The sequence below is a fragment of the Nesoenas mayeri genome (assembly GCF_963082525.1).
Source record: "Nesoenas mayeri genome assembly, chromosome: W".
NCBI classification, from domain to species: domain Eukaryota; kingdom Metazoa; phylum Chordata; class Aves; order Columbiformes; family Columbidae; genus Nesoenas; species Nesoenas mayeri.
Genome location: NC_137553.1, coordinates 317,699 through 343,255, shown reverse-complemented (window position 1 = coordinate 343,255; position 25,557 = coordinate 317,699). Strand labels below are relative to the sequence as shown.

At 43.4% G+C, this 25,557-nt stretch overlaps 1 protein-coding gene across 1 annotated transcript in view; it reads left to right on the top strand.

The window, feature by feature from the left end:
• The window catches only part of LOC308051399 (alpha-2,8-sialyltransferase 8E-like), a gene marked incomplete at both ends in the record, with an annotated part of 89,404 nt that overhangs the window by 4,322 nt on the left and 59,525 nt on the right, over positions 1 to 25,557 (top strand). The window lies entirely within an intron of this gene.

Here is a 25,557-nt window from a genome sequence, read left to right as displayed (position 1 = left end):
GGATGGATGTGGGTGCTCTCAGCAAGGCCAACACCTCGCCCCCACAGTAGCAGCTAAAGTCCTAAGGGAGAGAGTTAGGCCAAGGCGACCAATGGTACCTGGGGCGCATTAGGAAGAGTGTGACCAGCAGGTCAAGGAAGGTTATCCTCCCCCTCTTCTCTGCCCTGGTGAGGCCACATCTGGAGTTCTGTGTCCAGTTCTGGGCTCCCCAGTTCAAGAAGGACAAGGAATTACTGGAGAGAGTCCAGTGGAGGGACACAAAGATGATGAGGGGTCTGGAGCATCTTTCTTATGAGAAGACACTGAGAGAGCTGGGGCTGTTCAACCTGGAGAAGAGCAGCTGAGAGGGGATCTCATCAATGCTGATAAATATCTCCAGGGTGGATGTCAAGAGGATGGACCAGACTGTTCAGTCGTGCCCAACGACAGGATGAGGGGCAACGGGGACAGACTAAAGCATAGGAGGTTCCATCAAAACATGAGGAGAAACTTCTTTACTCTGAGGATACTAGAGCCCTGGAACATACTTCCCAGAGAGGTTGTGGAGTCCCCAGAGGAGGAGACTTTCAAGACCCACCCGAGTTGGACTAGATGATCTCCAGAGGTCCCTTCCAACCCCAACCAGTCTGGGATTCTGTGAGTTAAACTGTGAGCTAGAGAATGACATTGGGAAGCTCTGGTCTCTGCAGCTCCTAATCCTGACTAAAAAGGATGATGAAATGAGATATAATTAAGAGACTTTAATACAGATCTCTGGGATAATTATTTTTATTTTAGGATTAATGCGATGATTAAAAATCCGCTGCATTGATCTGCTAAAGTAGGTTAAATGCTGTGGACTTCTGCTTAAATCCAGAGCTGCTGCTTGATTTTGTATTGACTCATCTTTCCAATGCTCAACTTTCAGCTGAATTTTTTTTTTTAATCAGATGCTCAGCTGAGGACTGGCCTTTCTTTGTGAGCTCTTGTGTGGCCAGCAGGGAATAAATCTGGATTACATCAAGAAACTGCCACTATAGTAAAAAAAATGTTGAAATGGATCCTGTCTTCATCTCCCAACCTGTAGCATGGGAGAGATCAATAGGACAGTCCTTGTCTGCTTAGGTAAGGGAAAAATATCAGAGCAATACTTTGCTATATTACTATATTCTATTGGCAGGGAATTCACTAAATACTATATTTTTTTTTAACAGCCTGGCTTCTGCACAGGGTGAGAGTCAGCTGAAGAAGTGAATCTGCCCCTTTAAAACTTTTTTTTTTTTTTCAGAACATATTTTCAAAGCTACTGAAGCCTTGAAACAAGGATTACCTAGGGGTCTGTCAAAACAGGCACGTACAATAACTCAAAGAATCACACAGCAAGAAACAGCAAAACTTCCCATGCAGGCAGCCTGCATTATTTGAAAGCTTAACATCTTTTAAATGAGAAAAAAAATCCCATCACTCCTATGTGTTTGTACCCTATAATTAATATTAGATTTCCATAGCTTGAGGTCATACCACTATTTTGGGGATTCTGAAGTAGTTTTTATTCAACAGTTGCAAATTAATCCCCAAACATCTTTACCCCTTTCCTTACCCTCATAAGAAAGACAGCTTATGATATTTTTTGTTTGCACAGAATGGGTGAATAAGGAATAAACCCACATATATTAAACCTGGACTATACCTCGAGGGATCATTTAGTCTATACTGTGCTACAAGACCAGATCAGGTCTTACTTATACCAGTGACAGCACTGGTTGTGATGTGGACATGGAAGCTGCATGTGGCCTGAGTTATATTTTGTCCTAAGCTGGGCTTATGAGGAGCTACAGACAACTTGTGTCAGTTGAGAGTTCCTGCTCCATAGCTGGCATCTGCTCCTCTGCCCTGTTCATAACACCCTGTGTGAGGATGTTAACAGTAACCTAAGACCACCTACTCCAGCATTTAAAGTCTCTTTCCATTGAAATATTTTTCCCAAGAGACGTAAGCTGAAGGTCACTTAATGAGTCATCTCTAACACACAGCTCTGTGCCCCTTCCATTTCTAACCCAGGTGAAATATTCATAGAATCATAGAATGTCCTGAGTTGGAAGGGACCCACAAGGATCATCGAGTCCAACTCCTGTCCCTATATGTGACAACTCCCCAGTTCACACCATGTTTCTGAGGATGTTGTCCAGTCTCTTCTTGAACATTGTCAGGCTTGGGACCATGACACCTCCCTGGGGAGCCTGTTCCAGTGCTCCAGCACCCTCTGGGTGAAGAACCTTTTCCTCATGTCCAACCTGACCCTCCCCTGGCACGTCTTCCTGCCATTCCCTCGGGTTCTGTCGTTAGTCACCAGAGGGAAGAGTTCAGTGCCTGCCCCTCTTCCTCCCCTTGTGAGGAAGCTGTAGCCCACAATGAGGTCTCCTCTCAGTCTCCTCCAGGCTGAACAAACCAAGTGACTTTAGCTGCTCCTCATATGGCTTCCCCTACCAACTTCATAGGCCTCTTCTGGACACTCTCCAGTAGCTTAGTATCCAGTAGCTTAATATTATCCCAGAAAAGTGACATGTGACCTGTAAAGTCACCTCACTGAATCCCTGGTGGGGTTGCAGAGTAGAATTTGGTTTTGGTCCATTTTCTTCAGAGGAGAAGAGCACTGGAAACTTCAGGAGCCAGCAAAATCTTCACCAATGTGGAGTTGTCATATGCAGGGACAGGAATTGGACTCGATGATTTTTGTGGGTCCCTTCCAACTCAGGACATTCTATGATTCTAATATGTGTATGTATGGTATATGGCTATCATCTTAAAGTGACAGGATCTAGTCTAGCGTAGCAGGAGAAGCTGAGGCTCCAGCCATGCTCTTTGTGCTGCAGGGTATTTCCAAGAGCATTTCAAGGGGATGTGGACCAGGGTGGTGACATCTTCAATGTACTTAATAACCTTGCAAAGACAAAAGCAAAACCAGAGGTCAGAGGAGCACTCGAGCTTGTGCAGGGGGAGAGATGGCAATGGGAAGGAGGGGCAGAACAAACAAGGAGCTGGTAGATTAACTCAACTGCCTGTTAACTCATCCCCCACTGGTCACCCCATTCCCTTTCTCATTGTTGCTTTACGTAATGCTCCTGTCTTCCCATATCAAATAAAAGGGGATAGCTCACAAGTATGTGGCACATGAATTAAAGCTCTGCAAACCTTCACAAACAATCACAGCTCTATCACAGACTGTAACAGAGGCTTTTATTGTGAAGTGTCCCAAAGCCAAAATATTGCTACTTGGAGTTTTTCTTCTGACTCATAACTTTTGTTTGCTTTTAAAGGAAAGCATCAAGTGGCTGAAGATTTAATACCAGAGCATGAGGGTATGTTATTTCCTCTCTTGTGCTCCCTGGCAGTGCTCTCTATGTCTCTGATACAGAAAACAAGCAGGGTTTGAATCCCTGCTCCGTCTAGACTTGCTTTATTTCTAGCATCATTGTGTTGCATCTCTGTTGGTCTCTTTTCCCAAGTAGCAAGTGATAGGACAAGAGGAAATGGCCTCAAGTTGTGCCAGGGGAGGTTTAGATTGGATAGTAGGAAAAAATTCTTCCCGGAAAGGGTTGTCAGGCATTGGAACAGGCTGCCCAGGGCAGTGCTGGAGTCACCATCCCTGGAGGGGTTTAAAAGGTGTTTAGACAAGGTTCTTAGGCACATGGGTTAGTGCTAGAGTTAGGTTAGGTTATGATTGGACTTGAATATCCTGACAGTCTTTTCCAACCAAAATGATTCTATGATTCTATGCTGTTGAGATGGCAAAGACACTTGCAGATCTAGTCTGTGAATTGCCAGGCCTTCTCCTTTCCCCAGGTGACAGCAAATTAAGATAATGAAAGTCAGTTATATCAGTATTTTACATGTACAAATTGCATTATCCTCAGTGTGTCATTCCCTGGTGTGTTAAACCATGATCCTTCCTGAGCTCAAACCACGGGGGATATGAGTCACTACGAAGTGACCTACGGACACTTGCCTCTTTCCCATGGCTGTGGCCACCCAGCAGTTCCTAAATCAGTTGCCCTGAGCCCACCCTGCACAGGAGTGGTTGGTTTGGAGGGTTTGAATCATGTTGGGCTGTAGGAGCTCTGCAGAAACTTCGTGCCCTAGAGTGGTGAATTGTAGGTGTCCCATTAACTGGCCAAAAAGTCACTGTTATCCTCACTGATTAGTACAGAGACAATTAAATCTTAATTCACCTAATCCCCAGTAGCAGCTTACTTCAGTCTAACTTTGTTGTGTAGGGATCTAGGCCTACTTGTCTCCATACAAAGAGCTATTTTTGAATATTTGGCTGAATATCTAGGCTAACTCCACTTTCTGCACTTTACCCAGATCTGTTGCCTCTGTGTGCCAAAGTAATAGTTGAGTTTTGCCAACACTCAGCATTCACCAGCTGTGGATCAAAGCCCTTCCATCCAAAAGTGCTTTAAAACTCATGACATTTCTTTCAAAAACATCTCTGTTATAACCTGCCATCAACTTGGTTTATGTCATTTTGAAAAAAAATAGCTGCTGGCCCTCTATGCTTATGGGCAGGTACAAAGTTCAATCTTACCCAATTTGTAGAAAGTCAAACCAAGAACCAAATCTTCTTGTTCTGAGTCGTGCCACACCAGTGTCCTACCACAGCCCCAGCTGTCAGTGATCACACCCATGACCGCTGACCTCTGTGGCCAGCGTTGCCGATCTCCTGGTAATTCAGTCTTTTATTTTTGACTTAATTGGAGTTTTTTGATCGTTCTCATACTTGCCAAATTTGGTTCAGACATAATTGCTGTGCAACGCTTTGGATTTTCTTACTTTTGCTGTGCTTCATTCTTCCCTTTCATTGCTTTTCCATTTAATTTCTCATTTTTAAATTCAAGTGTATTCATTGCTCAGCAGTCCATGCCTCCCTCCGGTAAATTATGGACTTAAACTTTTATTTCTTTGAGTCATCCTTGCCCTCCATTGCTGCATCCCCTTTGCTTTTTCATCAGCCCTGCAGATAGTCACTGTCCTTCCACATCCTCTTTAGTTAGTTAGTTTTATGCTTTAGTTCTCATGATGAAAACCTTTAAAACAATGTCTGTTGCTGGTAGTTTCATGGCACTTTCCATAAGAACAAATACAAAGAGAGGGAATATCGCCTCCTCCTGTGACCGAAACTGGGTACAGATACATTAACCCTAAATGGCATTTTGCTTATTGTCTTCAGCACGAGCCCTCAGTGCAGCTGGGGTTCTATGAGTAAGTTTAAAATGAAGAATATAGTGTGGTGTAGGGACACTTGTCTTGGTGCTAAATATATTAACTTTGGAAACATGAGATGCAAAACAATTAGCTCAGTCGGATCTCTAATGCTATGGTGAGATTGCTCATGGTACCCATGCTGTGTCAGGTATCTTTGCACTGAACTACCATCTCAAATATCGGAATTTCCTGGTATCTTAAAATAATTGGGATTTCCTGTGAGTCTCTGTGATTGGGGCTTGATTGGCCTTTTGATCTTGAAAAGTTCACTGCCTGCCTTACTGTCAACTCATTCTGTTGTGGGTTTTGTGTTGCCCCTAAGTATTACAAATAATAATAATAATAATTTAATTATTAATAATTATTACAAATATAATTGATACAGATAATCTGTTACTCCTTGGATGTTCATCTTCCAGCTACAGATCAGAAAAGGAAAGATTGTATTGTTTTGAAAGGTATCCTTTGATGTCCTTTATGTCCTTGTCATGGAATGCACCCCGAGGTTAATTTAAGGGACAACAGGGTCCAAAACAACTTTTATTAAACCGGTGAGAAACAGGGTTTAGCACTCCAAAAGTGACTTAAATAAAGGTTCGGATATCAGTTGAGGAAAATTATTTAGGGGCAGCAACCAATACAACAGGCAGTCCATAGAGTGCATGCACGTGGCTTCACTCAAAACAATGCCGGAGTCACCCCTGAGTCCTGGAGAAGTACACACTTGCCTAAACACGGTGTGGGATTATTTTTAAAGAGATACACGTACTCGTAGTGAGTACGGAAAGTGTACACTCGTGATTCCGCAAGGGTAAATTTATAATACACTTGCAATCCTGCGAGGGTTAATTTACTTACACGTGCAAATGTGCACGGAATATTACACGTGCTTACGTGGAAGCATGGGAGGAAAATACACTCGTGATTGTGCGAGCAAAATAATTTAAAGTACACGTGCAAATGTGCACGGAAAGTATATGTGCTTGTATTAAGCACGGAAAGTACGTGTGCAAATGTGCACGGAAAGTTACGCGTGCATATGTGCACGGAAGGAAAATACACCCGCGATTCTGCGAGGATTAATTTTACACGTGCTCATATGGAACACGGAGAGTTATATGTGCATGTGTGCACGGAAAGTATAAATATACTCGCAATTCTGCGAGAAGTTTTACTCACAGCCGTGGCGGCGAGGCAAGCGCAGTCTCCATCCCGGGGAGCGGGGGGGCCGTGGCTCCTGGCGGCAGTGGCTAAGCTCGTGCTCCGAGAGACTCGTGACAATGGGCGGAGTCTCGACGAGAATCCCGTTTTTGTAATGTGACCAGACCTGACTGTAGGCATTGTATAAGCTCCTCTGCCCCCCACAAACGTCCCCCCACACTGGGTGTAGGCGCCCAGCAGCTTCGGCACTCCCTACCGTTGCTAATGACCCTGGCCAGGGTGCTCTGGGGCCAAACAAAAGAAGCTGTTAGCCTCAAGTAGCCGGGAGAGAGGGAGATGTGCCCACTCCTCCATACTGAAGGAGGGAGGGGGAGAGTGGGGGCAGAGAGGGGGAGAGAGGGGGGGGTTGCATTCTGCCACAGTCCTAGTCAACATTTTGTCCTGTTTAAGCAGACTAGTTGAATATTGATGTTGAGTCTATTTTATCTTTCTTAGGAAATGATTTTAGATCAGGTTTTTCAGATGTTGCATGTAAATATCTCATACAAGGTTCATCCCAATTGTGAAATGTGCTACGTGAAACAATACCTTTTTTTTTTTTCTGTTAAATACTAGTTATAATCCAGATGTGTCCCACCTATGTTTCCAGTGTTGCTCTTTGTGCTAGTCAAAATATACTCCTCTGCCACTTTATTGCTATTGTTTCCCTCTAACATGTAGAGCCGAGCTTGTCCCTGCTATAACACTGCATGGCCAAAAGTGTGGTGGAACCAGACTTGTCCATGTCCCACATCCTCCATATTTTACTTTTCATGGGACACATATTATTTAGAATCATAGAATAATTTCATTTGGAAGAGACCCTCAGGATCATTGAGTCCAAGCATAACCTAACCTATCTCTAGCACTAACCCATGTCCCTAAGAACCTTGTCTAAACGCCTTTTAAACCCCTTCAGGGATGGTGACTCCACCACTGCCCTGGGCAGCCTGTTCCCATGCCTGACAGCCCATTTTGTGAAGAATTTTTTCCTAATATCCAATCTAAACATTCCCTGAAGCAACTTGAGGCCATTTCCTCTTGTCCTATCACTTGCTACTTGAGACCAACACCCTCCATGCTGCAACCTCCTTTCAGGCAGTTGTAGACAGTGATAAGGTCTCCCCTCAGCCTCCTGTTCACCAGGCTAAACAGCCCCAGTTCCCTCAACTGCTCCTCATCAGACTTGTGCTCCAGCCCCTCACCAGCTTTGTCGCCTCCTCTGCACTCTCTCTAGTACTTCAATGTCCTTCTTATGATGAGGGGCCCAAAACTGAACACAGGATTCAAGCTGTGGCCTCACCAGCACCGAGTACAGTGGCACAATCACTTCTCTAATCCTGCTGGCCACACTATTCCTGATACAAGCCAGGATGCTGTTGGCCTTTTTGGCCACCTGGGCACATGCTGGCTCATATTCAGCCAGCTGTCAATCAACACCCCCAGATCCTTTTCCACCAGGCACTTTCCAGCCACTCTTCCCTGAGCCTGTTATGCTCATGGGGTTGTCATGACCCAAGTGCAGGACCCGGCACTTGGCCTTGTTAAACCTCATACAATTGGCCTCAGCCCAATAATCCAGCCAGTCCAGATCCCTCTGTAGACCCTTCCTACCCTCCAGCAGATCAACACTCCAACCCAACTTGGTGTCGACTGCAAACTTACTGAGGGTGAACTCAATGCCCTCACCCAGATAATTGATAAAGAGATTAAACAGAACTGGCCCCAATACTGAGCCCTGGGGAGCACCACTCGTGACTGGCCACCAACTGGATTTGGCTCCGTTCACCACAACTCTTTGGGCTCTCCAGCCAGTTCTTTATCCATCGCAGATACACCCATCCAGGCCATGAGCTGCAGCTTCTCCAGGAGAATGCTGTGGGATACAGTGTCCAAAGGCTTTACTGAAGTCCAGGTACATGACATCCACAGCCTTTCCCTCATCTGCTAGGTGGGTCACCTTTTGCTGTGAATATATATTCCTGCTCTCCCACTTATTTTCATATATTTTCAAAACCTTTTCTAATGGTCTTCTCCCAGTGTGATAGCAAGAAATAATCTCAGTGGTTACCCCCTGTCAGTCAACTCGTGTCACTGTTTACTGCAGGGTGACAATAAACCGTGGCAGATGCTCTCTGTTAACCCCCTGCCCTTCCTACTAAGGAAAGGTAATAGGAGGAAAAGGGAGAGAAACTTGCAAGTTGGGAAAGTTAAAAATGCTTTACTAATGCTACTAATAAATAGAGAAAATAATACAAAATATACAAAACCAATCTTGAATTTCCCAGGGTAGCGCAGTGTTGCCCCTGGTGGAGTTGGTGTTGCTCCAGCGGCTGCAGGGCAGGCACCCAGAAGTTCTCAGCTGGACTCTGCAGTAAACCAGAACTCTAAATAATCAATTACATTTGGTGTGCATCTACTTAAGCTAAATGATTAATATTGAACTTGAATTGGGCTCATCCACTCACCTGTGAGTAGTAAAGCCATTGCCATACAGCTCACTTATGTAGCAGGGAGAGCTCACAGTGGGCTCATCCAGGCTGTCATATTTATAGAATGAAGTGGTTGACTCGCAGTCACATTGCATACAGTAGGAAAAGTCTGCATGAGACTCCCTGTTCCCACAAGCCACTGGTGTTCAGTGGTCGTTCTGCTTCCCTGTGGGTCTCCTGGAAGGAGTTCTTGGCCTGGCTGTGGCTCAGGCCTTTACCTCCTCTGAAGCCTGTTCCAAACTGCTGCTGATTTGGCTGAGGGGGGGTCGAGTGTATCCGCCACAATGGGATGGGCAAAATTTATCAGTAACCTTGGCTGCCATAGCAATGTCTAAACCTGGGCCTCTTTTGCATACCATTGCTAATGTTATCAGCTCCGGAGCGAAGTGTCTGAAAAATATGCAGCCAAATTCAGGAAAGTGCAGTTACTTAGAAGAACTTAGCTGAAAGGAAAATTCACTAATAGAGAACTCTTCTTGTTTTAAACAAAACCAGGACAACTTGCAAAGCCATAGGTCACCAAGACAAAGATTGGTCTCTATTAATACAGCAAGAAGTACGTATGTGTAGGTATCCATACTAAAACTCATTTTGTTAATTTTACTGTAGAAATAACTATTTTTTTTAAACTGGACTGGTCAGATTCAACTCTGATTCAACTGAATGCAAACATGAATTTTGTAATATTATGAACTCACATAAAAAGGGGAGCATCCTGCTCAAGTACATGAGTTGATCCCAGAAATGTTTTCTTTCTTTGTGCTGTACCTGGTAGGGTTGTCATCATGGATTTTTTACTAAAAGAGGCCAACATATGCATACTATTTTTCTGGCATTATAGCACAGGCGAATTGTACCTGGATGTCTACAGGCAGATTTATGTTTCTTTCTTTTTCTCTTTCTTTCTCTCTTTCTCTCTTTCTCTCTTTCTTTCTTTTTCTTTCTTTCATCTGTGCTGTGTCTTTCTAGATTGCTGTGCCTTGAATATTAAACTATTCAAGTAAGCATTTGCCTTCTTTTTGTCATCTAACTTCATTGTCTGACTCTTTTCTCAGTAAAGAGGAGTTTTTGGACACAGAGGCTGGTCTGCCTTGACTCTGCTGTGTTGGGCTTGATCTCAGCATCTCATCGTTACCTAGTGGATGCTTTACCCCTTTTGAACCCCTCTGATGTCTTTTCAAGTGCAATGCAAATAAACTTACTGTTTCTGGACTGCACAAAACTCCCAAACTCCTCTTATTGTTATTTGTGTTGGCTCCTATGCTTGTCTTCACTTATGCAGTCTCACATTGGAGACTCATGATATTCCCCTTTCCTACCCAACCTCCTCTTACTCTCTGATCTGTTTTACTGAGTGTTTTCAAACATTCTCATCTGTAGATCATTCATGCATACCACTGCTTTAGTTTGATTTTCCATACACCCTGTGGACACAGTGAGTCATAGTTTCCTTATTTTGCAGAAAAAAAAAAAAAGAACTGGATCTTGAGCAAGATCAACCTTCTGAATTTTCTATACCACTGTGACATCCCTGTTAGTAGGCTCGGGGCATCGCTTTCCATTTTCAAAGAGAGTAGCATGATCATTTAACACTGAAGTCTTCAGTTCTTCCTCTCAAGGGCAGAAGAGTTATGAAATGGAGAAACTGAGGCACAGTGAAAGTGAGTGATTTTCCACTGACTTTAGGAAGCCTTGACTGTCTATCAGGGCAGAGACTGTATATGGCTTCTGTGTTTGGGCAGTATATAACAGTGTTGTGCAACACCATGACCAGGCCTGTAGAAATATTATTATAAAGTTATTAATCATGTATACGGAATTAGCGTATATACTATAAGGTTATAATTTAAACAGGAGCCAGAGTGACAGAAGCTGGGGTTGCTGTTACCTCCTAATGGCCTCTTTGCTAGGGAGAATGTGTATAAGGAAGGAATATGAGAACTGCTAGAAAGAAAGAGCAGGAAATATGAAGACAAATAAAAGAGGGAGCTCAGAAAGAAAATGAAGTAATTTGCCTTGCTCTTGGAGACATTTATATCTTCCTTTCACCCCTTTGAAGGAGTGTATAGACTCCTCTGCTTCCCCTTTCTTGACCATCTGTGGTTGACCAGAAAGCTGAGTCAGATTTTGGCTTAGCTTCGCTGATATAAAATGACATTGTTTTCTGTCTGGTTTTGCTCGCTTTTGGGTTTAGTCTGCCTATGGTAGATGCAGGATGGGGATAGCAGTAGCTGCCACCTTGAAAAATGAATGGAAATAGCCTGCTGGCTGGAATTAAATGAAATGAGCTGGTGGGTTTTGAGCAATGGGTTGGCACTAGAGTGGCAGGTCCTCTTCCATGCCAGGGGAGGTTTAGGTTGGACATGAGGAAAAGGTTCTTCACCCAGAGGGTGCTGGACACTGAACAGGCTCCCCAGGGAGGTGTCACGGCACCAAGCCTGACAGTGTTCAAGAAGAGACTGGACAGCATCCTCAGACACATGGTGTGAACTGTGGGGTTGTCCTGTGCAGGGCAGGAGTTGGACTCAATGATCCTCGTGGGTCCTTCCAACTCAGGACATTCTATGATTCTATGATTCTCTCCCCACACCACCTGTGTGATGTCCCCATTGCCACTCAGCCCTTGTCACCCATTGGTGCTGATCACTGTCTCAACCACTTGCATTGAACTGTTCTTATGCCTTGAAAGCACGTGAGTCTCTCCTGAATAAATCCTGCTGCACACATGGCCATGGCCTGCTCTCCAGTTAGAGCCCAGACAGGACCAACAGCTGTGCTTAAAGTCTTTTGGGTCCTCTCCATTTATTTGTTGTGGAATAACTCCCTTTTTAAAGCCTCACCTTTTTCTCTGAGCTGAATTTTCACCTTGCCTTTGTGCTTTAGAAAAGCAATGCGACACCCCTGAGGTGGGAGCTCAGTGTGATGGCAGCATGGATACAAAACCTCTTGCTGCAATCGATCTACTTATTCATTCTCACCTTCTAATTCAAAAACCTCATAACTGTTTGACATCCTCTGCTATTAAAACCTCCGCTTGTGCAGGAATTGTTTTAAATTTGGATTGCGGCAACAGGCTTTTTTGCTTTGCTTCCTGCTGCTTCTTGACAGCTGGTCTTGACAAGCCCTTCAGAATTACTGCTGCTTTGTTAATTTTCTTTTTGGTTTTGTGTGGTGTTTTTTTTTTTTCTTTTCACCCCCTCCCGCTATTCTAACATTATGCTGGTGTTTATTTGACCACATACTGATTCAACATTTATAGATACCAATTAGGATCAAAATATTACTTTGACATTTACCTGAAACTCAAGGTCTTTATTGCTAAGACATCCAACGTAACTCGGTTTCTCTAACACAAAGCACAACATTGCTCGTACTCTTATTTGATAGGGGTAACTCCTGTGATTAATTATGTCCATAAACCTGGATGAGAAATTTGCTTACAGTGAATGGGCAAAACAGAGCATCTCTGCACTTCTGGTTATTGCATCTTTTATAAAGTCTTCAGTTATCATCAGCACCACGCATTGGAGAAACATACTAATTTTAGAAGGAAATAACATTAGGGCATGTCGGGAAATGGCTCAAAGATAATGGACATGAATCCATGGAACAATTGTACGATCAGAGCTTGTTCTGATAGAGATAAGTTGGTAGCTTGACATGACTCAGGAGCTTAGCATAACTAGGCCCCAGCAGAAATTGGTGGTCTTAAGAGAAACGGCAAGGGCACTGTGACCTTGACAAGTTTCATAAACAACTTTGAAGAAGTGAGAGCTGAAAGAACAAGGAACTTGCATCGCTAGCTAACCGCAAGTAGGAGGACCATGCAAATGTAATCATTAGAGCTTAAGCCAATTAGTAAGTGACTAGTAGGCATAATTAGTGTAACCTGTATAAATATGTGCTGTTATCGTTAATAAATCGAACTATGCTTTATCACTCACGTTGAGTCAACCTGGCTTGTTCCTCCGCCGCTCGCATTTTGGCGCCCGAACAGGGACCCTTGATAAAAAGGGACTTAATTCGACATAAACGGAGACAACTACGATTGTGGGAGCGGTGGATGCAGAGAAGCACCGGAACCGCAGCAACCAGGGGGTCAAGAGTGACCGAACGCTGGTCACACGGTGTGTCGTTCCGAAGACCTGAGCCGTCCAAAAGGGGTTCGCCGTCTGCAGGGACTACCATAAAGGGCTGCAACTGGTGCCAGAATCTGGGAGGCATCAGCACCTGGTGCTAGAATCAGGGAAGCATCAGCGATAATCATAGGATAAGGATATATTTCGTGATATATGGATATATAGAGTATAAGTGCCGGCGAATATGGATCTCGAGGTAGCCCTAGATTTATTGCAGCGCTTTTTAGAAAAGCGGGGAGTAGATTGTATCAAGCATTTAGCGGGGTTAGTAACGTTAGGTGAAGTTAAGGGTTGTTTTCAGAATCTGGATTCTCTTGTTGATGTTAGTGAATGGCGAAAATTAGGGGATGTGTTATGGGATATGGTTATAGATGATGATAAATCAGCGAAGAACCTCAAAAGACTATTAACTTGGTGCAGAGGCAATGGGTATCCTGCTGACCTGTCAGGAGTTTTTCAAATAGAGACTTGGGAAAAAATGGGAACTGTGTTGTGGAAGGCAATTAGTCACCGTGAAAAATATATTCTCGGCCTTGTAACCACCTGGAAACTGATAATTACTACAGTGAAGCAATTAAAACCTGAAAAGACTGTTATGAGCATTAGTGACTCAAAACTTAAACTTGAACTTTGGGACAATATAGGGCAGAAATTATGGGATAAAGTCAGCAATGGAGAAAGAAGCTAAATCATTAGTAACTACATGGAAGCTTATAATCATTACCTTAAAAGATCTTAAGGCTGAATGGTCTGCTGCTGCCGGAATCTTTGCAGCGTTGCAGCCTGATAAGTATCCTGAAAGTTGCTGTGAAGTTTACCCGGTTCATGTCTTTGATACCCTCCCTATTCCAGCCCCTGCTGTGCCTTCAGCACCCCCGATAGTTCAGCAGTCCGGGGTGGGGGGAGGAAAAATGCCGAGCGGGTGGCCTCCTGTACCATCATCTAACCCTGGTGAGAACAGCAAGTCCAGAGGATTGGAGTCAGACAACTTGCTCAAAGAACCTGTGAAAGCTGAGAATGCTAAAGTCGTAAACAAGTGTACTATCAGTCCTCTTACCAATTTTACCAATCTGCTTTTACTGCCTTTTAACCCTTCAACTTCCACGAGAGAACAGAAGGAGTCACTGGATAAGAGCTGGACAACAGAACTGTGTGACAGATTAGATCAGTTAACAGCAAGTGAATCTGACAGTCGGCAATACGATCATGATAATCGTGACGGGAAAGGGGGTGCTCCTGGGGACTCAGGGTATAAAACTTAGAAGTTAAGGAAGCACTGGTGTTGAAATTAGCAGTAGAGAATGCTAATGTTTGCTGTCAACGTGTTATTTGCGAGTTTTACAGCGCATATGAAATGCTTCTGTGTATTGCCTCTCTGAAAATCAAGCAGCTTGTCAGGAATGTGAGTTAATTGTTTTACTGGTTGTTGTTAGAGTTGTTTCTTTGTGGTATAAGTACATTGTAAAACTTTCTTCCCACTTTTCCCACTCACGCTGCAAGCAGCCCTGTGCTTTTCCATGGGGTCAGAAATTACTGTTTTCAGTCGTGTTCATAAAAAATCAGTATTGGGAGGTGTTTCAAAACATAGGGAAGCACTTGGAAATATGAGGAAGGAAGATCTTGTGAAATATTGTAATTAGTGGTGGCTGCTGTACAAGTTAAATGATTGGGAAAAGTGTCCGGGGAATAGAATCTTGAAGTATAACACCTTGTTGCAATTAATGTTGTTTTTAGGGCGAGAAGAGTAGGACAAAATAAATCCCTACAAGAGATCATTAAATCATTTCAGACAGCTGAGAGAGAGTTAACTGATAACACACAGGTCACAGTAAACTTGCTGAAGTCTGCACAATGTTTTCCTTATTAACCTGTTTTCTTTGTAGGTATCTATTTAAGCATATTATAGTTTGGTAAGTCTTTGGCTGTTATATAGTACAGTAAGTTCACAGACTGTTAAATCATGAGAATCGGTTGACTCAAAATGTGCATTTTGTGATAGTACAGAAGATCATGAGTAATTTAGTTCCTTACTACGTGAACGTGGTGTTAAGATTTTGTGTGTAGTAGCTGTTATTTTTTTTCTAGCATGCTAGCTTTATTCCAATATCCAGACTTGCGCAACTCTGTGACAGGCTGTCTCTCATCTCGGTGCACTAAACTTAGCTTTTTTGTATGCACATCAAGTAAAGAATCCTAGTTTTAGAATAACAGTTGTATCACACCAGATGAGACACTAATAAGAGCCTTGCCCAGTTCAGCTCGCTGCGGCAGCGGGGGGGCAGATGCCGGTTGGGCTCCAGCGCGCACTGACCTATTTTGTTAGGGAGACCCAGCGGCACCGCTACCTGGCCGAGCAATAAGCGGTTCAAAGGTGCAATGCAAAAATTGAGATATTGTCTTGAATAAGTGTAACTGTGATCTATCTGCATATTTGACCTTGGTATTTGGTTTTCACATCTGAGCTCAGTATTTTAATTTGCATATTTATAATGGGAACCGGTTCCACTGCTAAAATTCTGCCTTGCTTCCCCTTAGGATGCATCCTTACACATTAGAGTAATTGCTTATATTGTTATCTAGTAATTTTGAGACCAGAAAAGAATTTAAATTGTTAAAGTCTGCTTTAAAAAAAAAACCAAAAAACAAACAAAAAAACCACCTAAATGCTATAATGGATGTGAAATTGGTATTGTATGCAGTTATGAAGTTGTATTTAAAGGTTGCTGGAATGTGAACTGATTTGGATCTAGGACAATAGAATAATGGATTTATGTTTATCATACTAGTTTTTGACATCTGTAAATTGTAAAAGGTAAATGGAGCTAAGGAATGTAACTATTGCTGAGCTACTTGGAATTGCATATAGAGTGTATTATGGTTGAAATGAAATGGGAAAACAAAAGAGCAAAATATCCCAGGCCTCTGTGTAGGTTGTAACTGAGAAGTTTCCCAGAGCCTCCCACTTCGTACCAGCCATTATGCCAGCTGCGTGACCTTGGTTATCTCTGAACTGCAGTAAGAAAGGAAAAACCTAGCTGCCCGTTTTTAAAGCGGTGAAAGGGGAGGTTCTCTCTCCCCCCCAATGCAGCGATGTAATACTGAATGGAGCAGTCCGAGGGTGAAGTTTTAAGGCATCCTGAGCAGACTCGTAGTTCTAATGAAACTGGAAAATTAAACCAAAAATTTGTTAATAGACTTATTCTATGGTAACTAGTTGTAAGAGACTTCTTAGTAAATTCACCATGCCAGTTTTTGAGGTCATGGGAGAAGACAAAAGAAAGGCCATTTTTTGAGACAAACGGAATGCCAAATTTGGAACAAAGTTTAAATACATGACTTCTTATAGTTGTTAGAAACTCCTATACCTCTCTTAGGTTAAGATTTGTTAAGTAAATTGTAAGCTCAAATAACGTTTTCTGAGAATTCTATTTAGTTGCATGGCCTACAAGAAGCGGCTTGGATGGTGCAGATCTGCTTGCTGCAAGTGAGAAATCTCCAAAGAAATTTTGAATGCTGTATTTCCACTAGTATTAACAGCCAATGTTTCGATAAAGCAAATACTACACTGATAGATCTGAAACAGGACTTCGATCCGGTAAGGGAAAACAATATCCAATAAATATGACAGCCAAAATGGACTTAGAGATTTTGAGGAGTAAATTTATGACAACCTTACAGGCTGGCTGCATTCGATTGAACTTGCAGAATTGTCTGTTTATAGCTTCAACATAGGAAAAAAAACTGTGGCTATTGTGGGACAGTATGATGAGATTGCTAGCAAACTGATATACTGATTGTTACTCTGATCAAGAAAAGCAGGGAATGAATTTAAGTCTTAATAGGCCATGATCCTTTTGTCATATATGTACCATTTGTGAAATTTAATTCTGATTTTTTTTATTTGCAATCTCTGTCTTTGTAAATTGCACTGATTTTCTTAACAGCACAGCTTTTAGCATGCAAAAACTAGCATGGGGAATTTACTAAGAAGTCACTTTCAACTAATTACCACAGAATAAGTCTATTAACAAATTTTTGGTTTAATTTTCCAGTTTCATTAGAACTATGGATCCACTAGTGATGCCTTTAAATTTCACCCTCAGACTCCTTCACGCAGTATTACAGTTCTCTAGCAGTAACATTGCTTGGGGGAGGGGCGCGGGGGGGAATAAAACTTCCCTCTCGCCCCCATCTGAGATGGCAAGACGTACAGCCCAGCATGAAAACACATCAGTTTGAACTCCATATCAAACCAATCTGGCTCCACTCCACACTCAAATCAGTACCAGTCTGACCCAGAGAAGCACTGAACACGGTGACCCCCCAAAGCTGACCAGTGTGAAAAGACTGACTTCAGCAAGGAGGTAAAATTATGAGCTCTTTTCCCTAGATGTGCCAAAACCTAGGAAACAAGACAGAAGCAAAAATAAACAACACCAACAACCCCTGATTCAAAGCCGAGAAGCAACGCAGTGCCACAACAAAAATGGATGACAATACTTCAGGGAAAAAAAGACAGAGCGGGGGGAGTAAAGCCCCCCTTTCTCTGCTTAGCAGCGGGAAAACAGGTTTTTTCCTTTTTTTTTTTTTTTCTTCTTCTTTCTCTTCTTGCCGCAGTTCAGATATAGTCAAGGTCACGCAGCTGGTATAATCACTGGTATGAAGTGGGAGGCTCTGGGAAACTTCTCAGTTACAATGAGCTGCACACAGGCCTGGGATATTTTGCTGTTTTGTTTTCCCATTTCATTCCAGCCATAATACACTTTATATGCAATTTCAAGTAGCTCAGCAATAGTTACATTCCTTAGCTCCATTTACCTGTTACAATTTAGAGATGTCAAAAAAACAGTATAAACCAGTATAATAAACATAAATCCATTAGTCTATTTTCCTAGATCCAAATCAGTTAATATTCTAGCAATTTTTAAATACAACCTCTTCCAAATTCACAGCTATCATAGCATTTTAACAATTTAAATGCTTTTCAAACAATATAAGCAATCATTCTAATGTGTAAGGATGCATCCTAAGGGGAGGCAAGGTGGAATTTTAGCAGTGGAACCAGTTCCCATTTTGTAATTATCTCCCCAAACAAGATTCTTTTGGTACCAAATATGAATATACAAACTAAAATACTGAGCTCAGATGTGAAAACCAAATACCCAGTTCAAATATGCAGATGGATCACAGTTACACCAATTTAAGACAATATCTCAATTTTTGCATTGCACCTTTAGGCCACTTACTGCTCAGCCAGGTGGAGATACCTCTGGGTCTCCCTGACAAAAAAAGTCAGTGCGCGCCAGAACCCATCGGCACTCGCCCCCCCGCCACAGCGAGCTGGACTGGGCAAGCCCTTTTTTTGTTTTGTTTTGGTTTGGTTTGGTTTGTTTTTTTTAGTGTCTCATCTGGTGCGCCACAGCTGCTATTCCAAAACCAGGATTCTTTACATGATGTGCATACAGAAAAACCAAATCCAGCACACCGAGATGAGACACAGCCTGTCACAGAGTTGCGCAAGTCTGAATGCTGGAATAAAGCTAGCATGCTAGAGAAAAAAAAATAACAGCTACTACACACAAAATTTTACCATCACATTCACGCAGTAAAGAACTAAATTACTTATGATCTTCTGTATTATCACAAAACGCACATTTTGAGTCAATGAATTCTCATGATTTAACAGACTGTGAACTTATCCTACCACACAACAAAGACCTACCAAAATTGCAACATGCTTAAACCGATACCCGCAAAGAAAACAGGTTAATGAGGAAAGCATCTTGCAGACTTTAGCAAGTTTACTGTGACCTGTGTGTTATCAGCTAATTCTCTCTCAGCTTGTTGAAGTTCAAATCGTTCCAGCTGTAAAACTGTCTGTAATGATCTAATGATCTCTTGTAGAGATTTATGTTGTCCTGCTCTTCTCACCTTAAAAACAACATTAATTGCAACAAAATTCTATTCTCCGGACACTTTTACCAATCATTTAACTTAAACAGGAGCGAACACTGATTTCAATATTTAACAAGATATTCCTTCCTTATAATTCCGAGTGCTTTCCTAAGTTTTAAAACACCTCCCAATACTGATTTTTCAGGAACACAACTGAAAACAATTATTCCTGACCCCATCTTGCAAGTAAAAACCTTGAGAAAGGGGGGGGAGGGAGGGGTGCTACTTGCAGCACGACTGGGAAAAAATAGGGAGACAGTTTTACGGCGCACTTAACTCACATTCCTAACAAGCTGCTTGATTTTCAGAGAGGCAATACACAGAAACACATAATATGTACCGTAAAACTTGCAAATAACATGTTGATAGCAAACATTAGCATTCTCTACTGCTAATTTCAACACCAATACTTCCTTAGCTTCTAAGTTTTCAACCTGCTTACTGATGGCCTCTTGAAGGTGGCCAAATTGCATGTAATTCTCACTGGGACCCTGATTAATAGTTGCAAATGATTTGGCTGCATTGTTGGTTTCAGGCACCTTTATCATAGCTTGATATGCGAGGTCTGTTGACTGCCTCAGGATTTCAGAAAGTTATCGTGCCTGTAGTTGTGGTGTGTCAATTAGTGTCTCTTCCAGAAACACACAGGGTCCCGTGGTTTAACTGTAATCGAAACTGGGGGTAAATCCCAGCTTTTTGGTAAGTTTGGTTTACGCTCTGAAATTCTACCCTCACCCTCAGGAGTTCAGTGTGGGAGGGAGGCGGGGGCAGGTTTGGGGGACCCAAATCTGTAGAAATTACGTTATTTGGCTCGGTCTGGCTCACCATGGGGGTGTCCTCCTCACCTAAATCTCCAGGCAAGGGGGGATAGGAAAAAAAATGTCCATTTTTTTCTTCCACGACTGTTAGCGGCGGGGCAGAGGGTTGAACTGTGATTAATGGCGGTGACGCAGACAGCGAAACCGCGGTTGATGATGGTAGACGAGAGGCTCGAGCCGCAATCGATGACGACGGAGCAGTCAGTTGAATGCACTGCTCTGACCGGTGGTCCGAGGGCCCCTCCCGAGATCGCAGATAACCCAACACTGTTATTTCATGTGAGTCTTTCATAGCTTTTATCTGATCTCGGGGCCACACATATGTATACGACTCTTTCATAATTTTTTTCTGATCTCGGGGCCACACATACGTACGCTCCTCCTTTATTCCTTTTAACTTTCCAAGAAAGTGCCGCGGATCCTTGTGTCAGATAATATGGACTTGGGCAGTTTTGACGAGTCCTTAGTAACAGGGGGAAGCGGAGCAGTACTTAATCTTCCTTTTTTCTCCGAATTTGGCCCAGGAGAGCCAGGAAGACCATCCCCCTCGGCCGCCTCTGCCTGTTGCTGTTTTAACTCTTTCAGAATATCTAATAATAAGCGCCACGTCGTTAACAGTTCAGTTGCTTCCTTGGACCCTTGGGTAGCACTATCAAACAATTTATCTCCCAAGTCCATCCATTGTGACACACTAAATGCTGTCACAGGATTAACCTCTAAACCTTGTGCTTTGCCCCATAGTAACATTTTCTTAAAGTCAGTTCTGGAAGGCTAACATCCCGCTTCTTCAGAAGCAGCTTCCATGTGGATAATATAGTACCCTCTTCTTTAGATAAGTTTCCCCCCATGTTCCCGGTAGCTCACCTACTCCTTAGCGAGATGTCTTTTCAATCGATCCGGATCTTCGGCAGCTCTCCTTGGCTGCTCTTATCAGCTGTACCGGGCTCCGTCTCCACAGCTCTTCTTCGGCTGTTCACAGCTTTACGCTGTCACCTTGTTATGCGAGATCCTCTTCAGGCAGGATCACGTCGGGCTCACCATATGTCGCGGTTGAGACGGACAAACGACATGGACCAAGTTCTTTCAAGATGAAAGTAATAGAGCGCCATTTATTGCTACAAGTGCATTTTTATACAATTCTACCAGTTCATGTGTCTCTTCACTATTGGTTACAAGTTACAGCACTAACATCTAATTGGTTAATTTTTCTATCATCCGTGTTATTCTTCTATCCTCTTCTCTCTCACGGGTACATCTCTCGTCTCTCCGGATACTCCTTTACTCCCATCCTTCTCAAGGGTAAATCTTAATATATCAAGGCTGATCTCTACTCTCATATTTTCTGTCATGGATTCCGCAGACCCGCTGCAGTTTCCCACAGTCGTGGTAGCAATTGGCACCTGGTGATCGTCAACCATCAGCAGTCCTACAACAGAAGGATCATCTGAAAGACCAGGCAAATCAGACAACTGTTCAATTTTCCCAGTGTCCACAGCTGCTATACCAAATGCCCACCTATACCCTTTTGGGTCCTTAAAATACCCTCTCTTGAGGTAGTCTATGCCAAGGATGCATGGAGCATCTGGACCAGTCACAATGGGATGCTTTTGCCAGTTTTTTCCAGTTAGGCTCATTTCAGCCTCTACAACAGTCAGTTCCTGGGATCCCCCAGTCACTCCAACAGTATTGATGGATTGCGTTCCTTTATAGTTTGAAGGAATTATTGTGTACTGTGCACCAGTGTCCACTAAAGCTTTGTACTCCTGGGGGTGTGTTGTACCAGGCCATCGTATTTGTACAGTCCAATAAACTCTGTTATCCCTTTCCTCCACCTGGTTGGAGGCAGGGCACCTCTCATTTCTGTTTTGCACAGTCTCTGGGTGTGAATTAGAGGTTACTTCAAGAGCATCAGAATCTCTTCTGCTCCTTTTATAAACTGGAGCAGCCACCTTCCTAGGAGTTTTTCCTTTGATCTCACATACTCGTTCTTGAAGTTCTGAGGTAGGTCTTCCATGCCACTTATTCATGTTTTCTCCCTGCTCACGTAGGGAGAACCACAGTGAACCTCTTTTTGTGGGCTGCCTCTGTCCTCTCTCTCGAGATTGGAAACGCCTTCTCCTAATAGCTGAAACATAGGTTTGTGCAGGTCGTGAATGGTACGTGTCTTCTCTGAGTTCTTTGATTTCTTGCAACAGCTTTTCAAACCGGTCATCAGATTTTTCACACAGTTTCTCTACGGCAGAGACACAAGCCCGTAGAGAACCAGCAAGGCTGTCCTCAAAGTTCCGGAGCTGCTCAATCACTTCAGTAATATCTTGTACACCTCCAGCTGACCAGACCATTCCTGCCAATGACTTAGCACATGCAGGTGGTGCACTTTGTACAAATCTGCGCCACAGAGGTCGTGTACAATTGATTCTCTCTGGGTCTGTCCCCTCTTGGCTGTTTGGTCCGAAATAGATGATCTCTCGCACAGCTAGTTCTCTCAGGAACTGAATACCTCTCTCCATAGTATTCTGTTTCCCTAACTTGGATATACAATCTTCCTTGTAGGGAAATCTTACTTTCATAGCTGCCAAGAGTCGGGTCCAGAGGGTAGTGGCATTAGACTCTCTTGAAATTGCCCTATCAACGGTGGAATCTCTTGACAGAGATCCCAGCTGCCTGGCTTCACCACCTTCCAATTCAATTGTTTCTGCCCCATTGTCCCAGCATCGGAGCAGCCAGGTTAAAATATTCTCGCCTTCACGACGACTAAAGTCTTTTCACAGATCTCTCAGCTCACCTGGAGAACAGGACCGAGTGGTGGTCACTTCATCTCCTCCCTGTCCTGATGATGCTCCTTGGGTTGGTGTTGGCCCTGTGCCATCATCTGCTGCACGGGTAGTCTTTCTAGTGACTTTCTTACAACCAGCAACTGATGCTGATATGGGTTTACCATCATTTGATTCATTTCCAGAGTCTGAATGACTGTCACAGTGATCGCTATGGTTACAGCAGCAACAGTGCCCAGTGTGTGAATAAGGGGGTCTGCCTTGTTAGCCTTTGAGGCTGGAGAAGTCATGTTATCTGCAGCGACCTTGGCAGAGGAACTCAGCGGAGGAGCTGTAGCTTCAGCCTGCGAAGCCGCGGCTGGTGGGGCAGTGGCTGCAGTGGCAGCTTTCGCTGTTTTGCTCTTTCTTGAGCGGCCAGGAGTACTTTTTGCTAAAGCTTCTGAAGACGCACTGCAAATCTCAGGACTAAAAAGAGACGCAAACCTCCTGTTGAACGCCATTTCTCTTAACAGAAGCACAAACTGACACACATTCAGCAAACCAGATAACACCATCACAGTTCTATCAAAGCTCCAATGATATTCAAAGCTCTCTAAAACATTTGCAAACTGTCTTAGCGAAAAAACGAAAGTATTGTTAGTCAGCCTTTCTAAAGATTCGCTCGACCAATTAGCAAACACAGAGCCGTACTGCTCTTTAATCTCTCCTGGAGGCTTTTCAAGGTAAAGCAGAAGCCAGTAGAAATTCATTAGCGGCTGCAGTATAATGAAATAAACCAGTGACAAACCACACAGTATCATCATGACCATTGTCCAGTTCCTTGTTGTTATGTAATGAATGCTTCGATTTAAAAAGAAGGCCCAACACAGATATGGGATCACTGAACACAATGTAGAAAAAAACTGATACAACTTATGCCATAACATCTTTAAATCAGTGTAATTCACTTTGCCTTAATACCACTAAATAATATCCAAAGCAAACAGACGCGCGAGTATCACAACTCTATGAGTTGGCACCGTGCCAAGAGTGGAGTGGAGACTAACTGTGGACTATCGTGGCCTGAATGAAGTTACACCACCAATGAGTGCTGCTGTGCCTGACATGCTAGAACTGCAATTTGAACTGGAGTCAAAGGCAGCTAAGTGGTATGCTACACATGACACTGCTAATGCATTTTTCTCTATTCCTGTAGCAGCAGAGTGCAGGCCGCAGTTTGCTTTCACCTGGAGAGGCATCCAGTACATGTGGAATCGCTTGCCCCAGGGGTGGAAACACAGTCCTACCATCTGCCATGGACTGATCCAGACCACGCTGGAGCAAGATAAAGCTCCAGAACACTTGCAATATATTGATGACATCATTGTATGGGGCGACACAGCAAAAGAAGTCTTCGAGAAAGGTGAGAGAATAATTCAGATTCTTTTGGATGCTGGTTTTGCCATAAAATGAAGCAAGGTCAAGGGACCTGCACGAGAGATCCAGTTTTTAGGAATAAAATGGCAAGATGGCCATCATCAGATCCCAATGGATGTGATCAACAAAATTGCAGCAATGTCTCCACCTACTAATAAAAAGGAGAAACCGACTTTCTTGGGCGTTGTAGGTTTTTGGAGAATGCATATTCCTGACTACAGCCAGATTGTGAGCCCTTTCTATCGAGTGACTCGTAAAAAGAACCAATTTGAGTGAGGCCCTGAACAACGACAAGCCTTTGAACAAATTAAGCGTGAGATAACTCATGCGGTGGCCCTTGGACCAGTTCGGACTGGACTAGATGTTAAAAATGTGCTCTACACCGCAGCCGGAGATAATGGACTTACCTGGAGCCTCTGGCAGAAAGCACCAGGAGAAACCCGAGGTCGACCCTTAGATTTTTGGAGTCGAGGATACAAAGGATCTGAGGCCAACTATACTCCAACTGAAAAAGAGATACTAGCAGCATATGAAGGAGTTCGAGCTGCTTCAGAAGTGATCGGTACTGAAGCACAGCTCCTCCTGGCACCTCGACTGCCGGTGCTGAGCTGGATGTTCAAAGGGACGGTTCCCTCTCCACATCATGCAACCGAAGTTACGTGGAGTAAATGGATTGCATTGATCACGCAACGAGCTCGAATTGGAAGTCCCAACCGTCCAGGCATCTTAGAAGTGATTACAGACTGGCCAAAAAGTAAAGACTTTGGGATGTCTCCAGATGAGGAAGTAAAACGTGCTGAAGAAGGACCACCGTATAATACTCTTTCAGAGACTGATAAGCAGTATGCACTGTTCACAGATGGATCCTGTCGTCTTATAGGAAAACATCGAAGGTGGAAAGCTGCTGTATGGAGTCCCACACGACAAGTTACAGAAGCCACTGAAGGACAAGGTGAATCTAGCCAGTTTGCAGAAGTGAAAGCCATCCAGCTGGCTTTGGACATTGCTGAACGAGAGAATTGGCCAATACTTTATCTCTACACTGACTCATGGATGGTAGCAAATGCCTTGTGGGGGTGGCTACAGCAATGGAAGGAAAGCAACTGACAGCGCAGAGGTAAACCCATTTGGGCTGCCACACTGTGGCAAGACATTGCTGCTCGGCTAGAGAGCCTGCCTGTGAAAGTTCGTCATGTAGATGCTCATGTGCCTAAAAGTCGAGCCACCGAGGAACATCTAAACAACCAACAAGCGGATCAAGCTGCTAAGATTAAAGTAGCTGAGGTGGACTTGGACTGGCAACATAAAGGTGAACTTTTCCTAGCTCGGTGGGCCCATGATGCTTCAGGGCATCAAGGTAGAGATGCAACATATAAATGGGCTTGCGATCGAGGGGTGGATTTAACTATGGACACTATTTCACAGGTTATTCATGAATGTGAAACTTGCGCCGAAATCAAACAAGCGAAACGATTAAAGCCTGTATGGTATGGGGGGCGATGGTTGAAGTATAAGTATG